The 12,312-nt window shown below is 43.1% G+C and overlaps 1 long non-coding RNA gene across 2 annotated transcripts in view; it reads left to right on the top strand.

Moving 5' to 3' along the window:
* The first annotated feature begins 3,764 nt into the window (after positions 1-3,764).
* LOC106613606 (uncharacterized) overlaps positions 3,765-12,312 on the top strand; it is a 58,930-nt gene continuing 50,382 nt past the window's right edge. For both annotated transcript variants that reach the window (XR_006756900.1, XR_001330527.2), the window contains exon 1: positions 3,765-3,905. This is a non-coding gene — a long non-coding RNA (uncharacterized lncRNA). The remainder of the gene's footprint in view (positions 3,906-12,312) is intronic.

Genomic DNA, 12,312 nt, shown 5'->3' on the forward strand with positions numbered 1-12,312 from the left:
CGTATTTTCTTCACGCAAAAGGCGTGGATCTGGGCCTGTTCCAGTGAAAGCAGGATATCCTTCTCATCGGACTCGTTAAAAGAAAACGTTTCTACCAGTCCGCGATGAGTACTCGCTGTTCTGATGTCCAGAAGTTATTTCCGGTCGTAAGAGATGGTAACAGCAACAGTATGTACACAATAAGTTAAAAAATAAGTTACACAAAAAAACTAACAAAATAGCACAATTGGTTGGGAGAATGTAAAACGTCAGCCATGTTCTTCGGCGCCATCTTGTAAAATGGTGCGCACCCCTTTCAAAACTATTGGCTGAAATTATAAAAAAGTTATAGAGCTTCACTTTAAGTGAATAAAAGAGTACAAATCAATAAAAGGTCAATGGAGGAAAAAAAATGTTATAATAGAAGAAGACTTGAGAATTGAAGTAGGATATGGGTATTTTGCAATAGATTGTGCAATAATAGTCCAGTTGCAGAAGTCATGGAGTGTGTGTGTAAATAGGATGATTGTAATGTCCGGGGCTTGAACCAGTAACCTTCTGGCTACTGTTCCACCCGAACTATAACCTCTAGCCTCCTGGCCGTTGGCCGACTCGTAAAACGAGCCTGCTCTAGTCCTTTACTAACGTTAACTGCTACTCCAGTGATAGCATCTTTAAGGAGATTATTACCACACAACAGAAGTCCCTTGCTCTGTTTCCGCACTTGTCAATCATCATCTCGTGGTCGTTCTTATAGTGTGTGTGTGTGGGGGGGGGGGGATTCCAGTAAATGGCATTGGGACTTTAAGTAACTCTCCCTTTTTGACTCACATCGTGGAGCTAAACATCTGTCCAGTTCTACTCGCCCTTCTTTTTTGTTTAAACACCTTGCACCTTGAGCCTGAGGGGATTTCCATGGTCTGTATGCTGGAAATCACACTGTCTTGTACTGACAGAATCAGAAACTGGATAGAAGGTACTTTTTTTCCTATGTGTGCAATGAATCAATGAGAGCTTCATTTCAATCAAAACTCTTTTGGAAATGTAAGGGCTATGTTAAATTAACAATTTATAGTAAATGAACAATCTCAACTCAAAATATACAATTCAACTCAACTCAAAGTGTGCAGAGAAAGTGTAGAGTCTTCAGACCATGGTGCAAATTACAGGGGAGCTCCCCTGAATGAGACATTAGCTCCCCTAAATGCAACATAAGTCAAACTTTTGGGGGGGTCTCCTAAATAATGCCAATTTCAACTATTCTCCTATTTGTTTAAAATGCAGTGGTAAATATGTTTTACAGTAGTAGTAAATATGAGCAGTAGTAAATATCACAGCACTTTGTGACATCGGCTGATGTAAGAAGGGCTTTATAAATACATTTGACTGATTTGATTGATTGAGTGGTCTCCAAGTACCTCTTGAAGAATATTGTTGTTTAAGGATTACTTCCAGTTTGGCTCAGTCTCGATCTCCCTCGCCTTCTCTCTCGCTCTCCCTTCCCGCCAGTTCAGAGTGGCAGAAAAGACACACACTCTTCAACCATTTCCCTCCACAGCCCTCCCTCTCTTTCTGTTTCCCTCTCTCTCTTTCTCCCTCCCTCCCCATCTCCCCATCTTAAGTGCTCATCTTCTATTACTACCCCATGTCAATGCAGTCCCCCTCCCTCAGATCATTACAAGTCAATATCACTGCCTCAGTGCCTCCTCTCAAGCCTGAAGACACACTGAAATGTCCACTGTGTCTGTTGTATTGCTGTTGAATCACTCCGTGCCCACAATACGGGGTATAACAGATCCCGAGCTCCAATACAGTTGTAATATCGGTGACTCAGGGCCACAATTTTGCCGATAGGAATTTACTCACAGCCGCTGACGTCTTTTCAGACTCGAGTGCACAGTGATTCAACTAAGAGAAAGCCTTAAAGGTCCCGGCTGACCAGGAGGGAGCCATAGTATTATTGTGTTGCAGCTCACCGTTCCTTCTACGTATTATCTGATATCTGTTTCAGATGGCACTTTTTCATGTTGGGCTCATTCTTTCATCTTAAATGCTAGTTACAATAAATTATTTGTTTTATTATTTTTTTATTATTATAATTTTTTGTTGGTTACAATGAAATTATGAACAGTTTATCAATAGATTGATGTTTCCTGTTATGCCTAATGGAATTCTACCAGTCTGTAAAAAAAAAAGTGTTTGCTAGTGGTATTTCCCATGAAATGGTTCCTCTGAAAATACAACTAAAATGAGACGTCAACCTTTTCATGAAACTCGCATTCATACCAGTTTCATGGGTTCAAGAGCATCACACAAAAGGCTGCAACATACAATGTCTGCACAGTGTTATTGAGTTTTTTTTGTATTAAAGCAGTTAGGCCACCTCCCCGCTCCCCAAGATAATACAGATAACGCTTCTGTCCAATATTGATGACATCAGAGAGGGACTTTGGGTCGGAGCTGCTGACGTCATCATCAGCTCACTGTCATACTCAGAGAAGCGGAGGTGGGCGTGTGTGTGTTTGTGTGAACTAGAGAGAGAGTCACACCTGGGGCAGAGAGAGATACAGATTGAGTAAGATGGAGAGGGAGATGCAGAAAGCAGGGGAGAGAGGGAAAAAATGAGAGAATGGTTGAAAAATAGTGCAAGAGAGTCAGGATGCCAAGTATCTCCAGGACATGCATGACTCTTACTCCTACAGTCAGTTCAAACGACCATTGACTTCTGTGACCTGCTGGGCCCCTGGGGGTAAGGCTGATCTGTGGTCAGTATGGATGAGCAGCCAGTGTTAACCTATAAGTCAACCGGTTCATATGAACCAGGAAAAGGAATGGATATGAATGGGAGACATGGCTGCAATTTGAATTCAGTTAGTGGCTTTAATCACCCCTTCACTATACCAGAGAGAGAGAGTGTTCTGGGCAGCTTAGAGTTGTTACCATGGCAACAAACCTCTGCCTATCCAATGCATTTTAAGAATTGCATAATATGTGTGTGTGTGTGTGTCTGTGTGTAGAAGTGAGTTTTCATCATATCACACGTGAAAGACCATACACATGCATACACACCAGCCCCGAGCCTGCTTCAGTTGGGCTTTCCCCCTCTCTCTCTACCGATGGTTGTTGTTCTTAGCCGCTGTATGTTGAGACCGCTCGCGTTTTCTTCCTCCCTTATCGCTCATGTTGCATTCCTATTTCCACACTGGCATTCGGCTGACATTGTCACCCTAGCCCCGGTTCTCGTGAGCTGTCCCCAGGGAGCCTTGAGGTTAGAGCATTGGGACAGTAACTGAAAGATCATTCGAATCACAGAGCCCACAAGGTGAAAAATCTGTCCCTGTGCCCTGGAGCAAGGCATTTAACCCCAATTGCTCCAGGGGTGCTGTACAATGGTGACCCTGGCTGTTACCCTACTCCCTGGGGGTGTCTCAGGGGTACAGTACAGTAACTCAGTACAGAACTGTTTTTACAGTACAGTACAGTAACTCAGTACAGAACTGTTTTTACAGTACAGTAACTCAGTATAGAACTGTTTTTACAGTACAGTAACTCAGTACAGAACTGTTTTTACAGTACAGTAACTCAGTACAGAACTGTTTTTATTGCACGGTAGTTCCTGATATCTTATACAGTATCTTGTATATCTTGGCGTGTGTGTAATTGTGTATTTTTTCTCATTGATTGTTGCGTGTTCATAATGGCCCTATTGTTTAATATATATATACAGCATGCACAGTATGTCTATATGTGTCTTCATTAATATAAGTTCCCTCCATCAGGTGCAGTCAGGATCCATATCAGCGTTGCACAGGCTGTGTTTACCTGTAAACCTCTGGCCTGCTGGAAGGTTACACAGGTTATGTCGGAGAGCCAGAGAGCACGCGGGGACCGCATGATGAGCAACGACAGAGAAAGGCACGATCAGAGTGAGTGTCTTTTGGCTCCCCCCCGACACATTAGATTGCTAATGTGTCGGTAAATGACTAGCATACTCTCTTTGGGTGCAGGGTTGCAAGTGCAAATTGTAAGGACAAAACACAATTTATTTCGGTTGACCTCTGCTGCTGTTAATACATGTATCGAATGTTTCTACTACATTTCTGTAGTGCAGGTGCCACTTGTGCAGCAGTAAATGTATGCAGTAGAAAGCTCCAAAGATGGTTCATTGCTTTATTTCAGCACTATACTGAGTGAAATACTGCGCCTGTTAGCAGATGGCTGAGAACACAAGCAGAATCACACAATCATTTCAACAGTGATAATACAATGGTATTAGGCATAGCCTGTGTTTGTGTGCCTGTGTGTCATCCTCACACCCCAGCACGCCTGTGTACGTCAAAGAGAACAATTAGCGGGGGTGGGAGTGTGAAGGGGGGTGTCTATAATATCAAAAGTTATACAGCCCCCAGAGGGCACTTTGCGCGTGGGAGAACGAGAGAGAGAGTATGGGTGTGTGTGTGTGTGTGTGTGTGTGTGTGTGTGTGTGTGTGTGTGTGTGTGTGTGTGTGTGTGTGTGTGTGTGTGGTTGACTACAGCTGCACCGTAGAGGAAGATTCTAGCGCGGTCTGTGAGTGACGCTGTGAGTGGGCTTTGCCTGCCGGCTCATCTCTGAATATGATCTCAAATGTGATGATATTTCACCCGGAGAGCAAAGAGAGAGGGATTCCATGAGGTTTTCTATTGTGACTCAACTTGAGGTCGACCAATGTGGATTATTTACTGAGAGAAAAGGTTACCTTTTGAAGGTCAATGTTCTTTCTGTCTGGTTTACCTACAATGATGCTGGCAAAGCAACCCCCACACACAATGCCTGAACATGCATACACCTGCAAACATAGCAGAACAAATACCACCTTGCAAAACCGTATTGACAAGTGCCCTATTTAATCAAATGAACGAGTAAGAAAGAAGCATTGTTGAATGGAAATGAAATGGTGTCAATATGGTTTTGTTGATTTAATCAATTCAAATGTAGGCCTACATTCTCACAGCATGATACGAGTGCTCTGTCTGCCGCAGAAACGCAGCCAACTAGCCAGCAGCCAGTCGGTTGAACCTTCGGTTGAACCGGGTTTTATCTTATCAGCTTGTTGGCTTTTACAAACACAAGCCTCCCTTCTGAGGAACAAACTGTGGCATACACAATCCTGATTCCTGACATCTTTACTGTAACATTCAGTAGCACGGACATTTCCTATTTTCCTTAGGAACCTATCACGTCCACATCGGCAATGCCTATTTGAAGGACAGGATATGCTCCATTCACTTCAACTGTGTAATTCAGGGATTGAATGAATGGGAAATTGAATGTACCTCTTTCAAAAACATAGTTAACCCTTCTGCAAAATACAGATAACGAACTCCAATTCATGTTGTATTCAGTCTAAATACATTTCCTGAATTGTTGCATCTAGAACTATGCCTAAGCCTGGATAAAGGCTTGAGTCTGAATGAATGACAGCCAGTACTATAGCCCTTGTGATAAGACCAAGACTGTAGACAAGGAAGAGATAATGAACTGGTAGTATCCTATTTATTGTCAGTAGACCCTGGGCCATCTAGTACTGTACTGTATGTCCGTCTCAAGGTCTGCTGCGTGGAGTCAGTGCTGGAGCAGGGGCAGGCGGGGTGGCTGGGTGCCCAGCCGTGGTGCGTCGACTCTGGGATTGGAGACGTCAGTGGCTGCCTTGACTGGTCTGTGTCATCTCTGCATGCACAAGGGTTCTATAGAGCACAGCCCAGCCACGCCGGGCCCGCTGCTATGTTCCAGCCAAACCACGGACAGGCCAAGCCAGGCATACAGTGCGTGTCTGGCTCTGTATACATATTTGTGTGTGTACACGTGCACACAGACATGCACATACAGTATGCACTCGCATACGCAGACAGACAGACGTGTGTGCGTGTGCGCTCGCCTGTCATCGTGTGAGCATTACAATTATTGCGGACATTGTACGTCATGGCAGTACTGTTAAGATTGCAACACGGTGCTTAGTGTCATTGGAAATGCACTAATTAACCTGATTGCCCAAACGGTTGTCCAAGATTGAGGGAAACATCACTCCAGGCTTGCCTCATTTCCCCACTGTCTTGTTCTTGCAATTGACTTTAGCGCAATGTTTTTATTGGCAGTCGTAAGCTATGTGTGGTGTTCAGATGCAGTTATTTGCTCTGTGTGTGTCGGCCCATGTTTGTCAGTGATCGCATCAGAATACTGGAAACCACGTGGCTCCCCACAAGCAGGACTTCCCACTTCCTGGTCTAATTTCCTCCTCTCTCCTTATATGGTTGCGCCGGTCTCTGGGTCACGCACTTCTACTGACAGTGTCGCAGCAGAGTGGAGGGAATGTGGTTTGACATTCTCTCTCTCGCTCTCGTTCATACACACACGCGTACACGCGCGCACACACGCACACGCACACACACACACACACACACACACACACACACACACACACACACACACACACGCGCGCGCGCGCGCACACACACACACACACACACAGTTATCACAGCCAGCCTCTCTGCAGCTGTTGGCACTACTTGGCAGAGCTATCGCTGTGTAGCCTTCTGCCCACCCTCGCCAACACCCACGCCCACCCATGTGTCGCCAGCTAATTGTCCTTGGTTCCTAAAAAGTTCCTGGTAGGTTTTAAAGGTTAGGAATTAGGGTCACCGTAACATTCATTTGTTCTGTCTTCTGGGTGTTTTATCTAATATATTATTCTGTGAACAATGAACTGAATGATTCGGTTTAAAACAAGCAGTTGACTTGCATGGAAAAATATCTAGTTTGTGCCACATTTTAAATGACTACGGAACAGAACACAGTTGTGAGCTGTTTCTATATGCAGCCGTTAGTGTTTTGTCTGCCTGTGTCCCAAATGGCACCCTAGTCCCTATATGAGCCCTGGTCAAAACTAGTGCACCATAAAGGGTTGTGATGCATTCTCTGTCTTAGTGGTAGCAGTGTGCCTGTCTGCGGTGCAATTAGGATTGCATGCACAATCCTAATTGCACATTTATTTCTAAAACATGTTTTGCAAGGCTTGTGTTACAGCTGTATAACACACAGCGAGTATTGAGCCAATGTTTTGACACGAAAAGGTGTTTGCACATTGTCTGACCATCAGGAGCAATACAAGTGTGTGTTGTGCAAGCACCTCCCTCTTGGTCTGTTACAAGTGCAGCTTGTTTGAATAGACCATGCGTCATGGTGGTTTTGCCGGGAGCTTGCTCATTAAAATCTCTGTGGCAAAATCCCCAACCCTGCTCCACATCACCACTGTGCTTAACAATCATCCTTCCTCCTTCTTTCTTCCCTCATTTCCCCCTCCTCCTCCTCCTCCTCCTCCTCCATGTGTGGGCAAGAGCGGTAGCCAGTGTTAACCAGTAAGCGGATGCTTCCAATAGGTTCTGTGCTTTGTTTCCGCTGCTGTGGAGGACAGAAGGGACTCAGTGAGTCTACCACAATCTCCACTCCAGTCGACCTCCTTGACATTTTCACTGCCATTATATGTCTCTAGTCCACAGTTGGTCATGCAAGGTTTGAAGAGCTAATGAAGTTCTTATGTCACCCAAGTAATGTACAGCCGAAGCACACAGACAGTAACTGGAATGCATCCAATATCCGACGAGAACAATGTACTGTATGTTATTCTCCTAATCAATGGGAATAGTGAACATTGGAAACAGACAACAACAACAAAAAATTGGAGGAGGTTTTCAATGCAACTATGTGATTAGACATTCTCAGGTAAGGATACTAACTAACATTGTCTCTTTTGAATGATTGTCCCTGGGACAGAATGATAAGTAGTTGATGTTGACGCGTGTGTGGGTGCTGTTATGTATTTGTACAGTAAAACGTGTATAAAACGTGAGCGTTAGTTTTGCAGATTTGGAAAGCACTTTCACCTTTTATTTAAAAAAAAATTCAACATTTATTTAACTAGGTAAGTCGGTTAAGAACAAATTCTTATTTACAATGACGGCCAAACCCGGACAATGCTAGGCCAATTGCGCGCTGCCCTATGGAACTCCCAATCAAGGCCGGTTGTGATACAGCCTGGAATCGAACCAGGGACTGTAGGGACGCCTCTAGCACTGAGATGCAGTACCTTAGACCACTGCGCCCCTCGGGAGCCCGAGTGGACTCTGACGACTTCCTCAGAGTCCTCCAAATAAATATAGATTAACTATAGTGAAGACAATTTCCAGTTGTAGCTTTGCTTTTATATTTTAGGCCTATTCCCCTTTGGGAAAAAAATGTCAAGAATGAAAACTTTGCATTGGGAGAAATACCTGGGCCTGGTTTCCGAAAAGCATCTTAAGGCTAAATTCATTGTAAGAACATTCGTAGGAGCATTGTTTAATCTCTGGGCCCATATCCACAAAGCTTCTTAGAGTAGGAAATTGGAATAGATACATTTTCCTCCGACTCTTATGGGTAAAAATAAAAGCTAAGCATGAAGCCTCTTTAGTCATAAGAGTCAGACCTAGTCAACAGATATTTAGGACACCTCATGAGCTGTCCTAACCGTTTAAGAGTTACCAGCAGGTGTCCTGATAATAGGAAAATGCAGCGAGTCAGTGGTTCCTGCGCCACATGCAGTTGCTTTGGAGTTGTTGAAAGACTGTTTGGATATTACTATATGATCATAAATAGTCTAGACCTACATTACAACAGTATCTCTAGCGCTTTTGAAAATGATTTCACATGATATGCCAAATAACCTACAGTCCATCATGTTATTTCAAGTTAACCCTTAGTGTTTGCAAAGCTACCAATAATTTACCCAAATTATCATAATCTTCAGTAATTTTGGTAATTAATACTTTAATAACTTTTATAAAATGTATTCATATATGTGATTTTTTTTTATATCTGTGTCCATGATGTCCAACAGTTTCAAGTAGATAGACCATACAGTTCAAGAGAAAATGGCGTAATTAATGAAAAAAGCATTTAATCAACAATGCCATTATTTTTTAATTACCTCTGCAACTTGTCCAACTATTGACTTTTTTCATAACTGCCACCAGAGATAATTACAGACACCTGTGATAATCTGAAGTACCCTAAAAAGGCCACTAGGTGTCTTGTGATAGATTACATAAAATCCTTGAAAGATACCAAAATGATGGTAGTTTACTGGTAAACATAGAACGGTTCCAGTAATATACCCTCACATTGCAACCCTAAGCGCAATATCACGTTGTTAAAAAAATATGCTAAAATTGGGTATGCCTGTAAGTTGGGCAATTGAAGGCATCTGGGGCCTATGTTAACTTTGTGTTTGATGCCAACTGTACCAAAGCGATTTGGAGTTGTTAAACGGGAGTGTGTTGATATAACAGTATAATTATCAAAATGACGCTTTTAACAACCATCAGAATTGCTTTTAGAAAAAAGGGTTATGCATGCCAATATATTAGCCAAGAATTAAGAGTAGGCAAAGTGATCGTGTCAGGCCAAAATTATATCAAACATTTTATCATTGCAACATTTGAAGCGTGCACAGCTTCAAGTCCCATAATTTGCAACATTGTCAATAGGCGCCATCTCCATAACTTGCGGTGCCTCAAACTGTCGTGATTACCAGCTGAGATAAACTTTTATGAGTGGATTTTACTCATGGCTCAGACTTTGTTGTTGTCTTAAAACAGGTTTTAACAGGATTCTTAGAACCTTTTTGAAGATGCTTTGTGGATACGGGCCTTGAGCTGTTTCCCAACACTTAAGGTTACTTGTGTAACCCCGGATCTCTGATATTATGAGTGAGATATCTCCCAAGTGGGATTTACCAAAACAAGTCTGTCGGAGACAGACAGGTCGAGTGGCAAATGAGGAAGCCCCTCCCCTCATACTAAACAGCCACTTACCTGCCCTCTGATCATTCTTGAGCATGCTGAACTTCCTCACATGCTTGCGAGCATTTTTACAATTTTTAGTAGCTGAAAAACCTGCTCTTGGCGGCATAAACTGGATGGCACACCAGTGAACAGTTTAACAGGAAACAGATCAAGTCAGGCTGAGGAGAGCTACAGGTAACTGCGAAAATAATGGAAACACTTGAGTGAATGAGGGATACAGTTTATTGAAAGCAGGTGCTTCCACACAGGTGTGGTTTCCGAGTTATTTAAAGCAATTAACATCCCATCATGCTTAGGGTCATGTATAAAAATGCTGGGCAGACCATTATTTTGGTTACCATGGCTAAGCCCCCATAGGATGACAATGCCCACGTCCACAGGGCACGGGTGATCACTGAATGGTTTCATGAGCATGAAAACGATGTAAACCATATGCAATGGCCGTCTTAGTCACCAGATCTCAACCAAATTTAACACTTATGATTCTGGAGTGGCACCTTTTCCACAACCATCAACATTCTTGCTCATTGTGGCCCAACACCCTATTAATAAAGACACTTTATGTTGGTGTTTCCTTTATTTTGGCAGTTACTTGTAGGTTGTATAGACAGTCTTTTGAGGTGTTTATTGAACAACAGTGAAACACAGTTCTTCCTTTTTTCATTTCCGGACAGGTATTTTCCATTTGGGATCATATTTCTCGTAGCTGGAAAAATCCTGGACATGCAGGACCCATCTACTCTTGGAAAGAACCTGGACTGGTACTCCATCACTGTTCTGTACAGGCTTTTTGTCCACGGCCTCATCCTCTTCCCCTTCTTTGACCTCATCCTGACTCAGAAGAACGAGAATGATCAGAGGGGTGGGCAATTGGCTCTTTAGTTTGAGGGGAGGAGGCTCCTTCATTCGCCACTGTCTCCGACAGACATGTATGATTGGTTCTACGAGCTAATTCTGGTGAATCCCACTTGTGAGATATCGATACAAATAATTAAAAGAGAACCATTGTTACTAAAGCTGCACTTGGGGGGGAGGTGGGGGGGTGGGTTGGTACAAGTCAATATTAGGAGGGTGTTCTTAATGTTTTGTACAATCAGTGTATAATATTCAGGTGAGATGTGACTGGAGTAAGCTGATCTGAGAGCAGCGCTGCCTTTCTTTCGGTCCTATCATTAGCCAATCGACACATTCTCCAATGACGCTCTTAGCGAAAGTTCTTTCTGTGTGGTGTTTTGGGAAACACGTGTCACATCTTCGGCTGTTGTTTGTGGGAACGATGCGCTGTTAAAACACTCGTCAGCCTAAATTCCACCGCTATCGGGAAACTGGGCCCGTGTCATTATTTCCCTCAGAGTCCCATGTCGACCGATGACTCAGGAAACAGGTCTCATAGACAGACGGCCATTGTATCTTCTCTGCTCAAGAACTGCAGAGATGCACACACAAAAAAAGAATAGAAAGAGAGAGAGAAAAGAAAGAAAGAAAGCTGTTGAGTGGAGAGAAAGTGTCTGGTAGAGGAAGTGTACCATCGCTGGTAAAGGGCAGGAGAGGAATAGAGGCCAAACGGTCTCCTTTTCCCACAGTGTCAGTTGTAGAACCGTAAGCATGAGGGAATACGGTATTCCCCTCTTTGTGCAAGAGAATACCATGCAGGCTTATCCTATCTCATTCAACCAGTGTTCGGTGCTCTGTCAAAATATGCTTTTCTATTTGAATGCTGTGTTTGATCTATGACAGATGCCATGTGCTAGGTGGTAAATGGATGAACTTACCTTTTTTAGTTGCTTTTGTCTGTCTATGTTTTTACAGGAGCTGTTTGAGACACACAAATAAAAAGGTAGGACGGTGTGAACGTTGTGACCTTTGTCGTTATCTGCATGATAACGACAAAAGGTCACATGCGTCGGCGGACCTTGCTTTGTGAGTGTGCCTGTGTTAGCCTAGCTTTCCCATATGTGTGTGTTTGCTAATGTCAACAGTGTTACTCTTTATGCAAGTTTCTGCTGAATTGGGAAATGTAGCCGTAGCATCGTAGGTCCATCAAATTGAAGTGAGCAAACAGAGTAATGACCAGCATGCATTGAAAACGCAGTAACACTTTATTTTGGTGGTCCATCTGAAGATGCTCTACAAGACTATCAGTAACATTTCAACTAACTATCTACTAACCCTAGCTTTAACCCTAACTCTTACCCTAACCCTAAACTTAACCCTTACCCTAACCTTAATCATTACCCTCATTCTAACCGTGACCTTAGCGAGCAGTTGCTTATCAATACATATGTTGTTGATAGAATGACAAATCCAGATTATCCAGATAAAGTACACACACCTGACTCTACAGAATACAGCACCTTCAGAAAATATTCACACCCCTTGACTTTTTCCACATTTTGTTGTGTTACAGCCTCAATATAAAATTGATTAAATTGAGATTTTGGGTCACTGGCCTAAACA

The sequence above is a fragment of the Salmo salar genome, chromosome ssa10, assembly GCF_905237065.1.
Source record: "Salmo salar chromosome ssa10, Ssal_v3.1, whole genome shotgun sequence".
In the NCBI taxonomy this organism is placed as follows: Eukaryota; Metazoa; Chordata; class Actinopteri; order Salmoniformes; family Salmonidae; genus Salmo; species Salmo salar.